The sequence below is a fragment of the Myotis brandtii genome, unplaced genomic scaffold (assembly GCF_000412655.1).
Source record: "Myotis brandtii unplaced genomic scaffold, ASM41265v1 scaffold4, whole genome shotgun sequence".
In the NCBI taxonomy this organism is placed as follows: domain Eukaryota; kingdom Metazoa; phylum Chordata; class Mammalia; order Chiroptera; family Vespertilionidae; genus Myotis; species Myotis brandtii.
In genome coordinates, this window is record NW_005365371.1 from 5,056,188 (window position 1) to 5,056,592 (window position 405).

Here is a 405-nt window from a genome sequence, read left to right on the forward strand (position 1 = left end):
AAAATAAATTAGACTATTTCAATGCTGATGTTCTATGATTTCATAAATGTCAATATTCTATGACTTCACAATAGGTCTCTAAGGGTCATTTCAATGCTGACATTCCACGATTTTATCATAGTGTCCAACTTTTTATGCGAGTTCAGTATAAGGAAAGAGTTGACTTATTTCTCTGAAAGTCACCCAGGATCTTTGAGGAATGATGTCACCTTTGAGCTTCAGTTTTCCCACCTATAAGTTACAGAAATAACAATATGGACTTCATACGGTGGTGGGGATGAGGGTGCTCGGAGAGATGTACAGCTCTGCGCGGAGGCAAGCCAGCAACCTCCGAAGGTTCTCTGCAGCGGCCCCTGGGCTCCCGCGCCCGCCCGTGGTACCGGCAAGCCCACGGGAGGGCCAGGG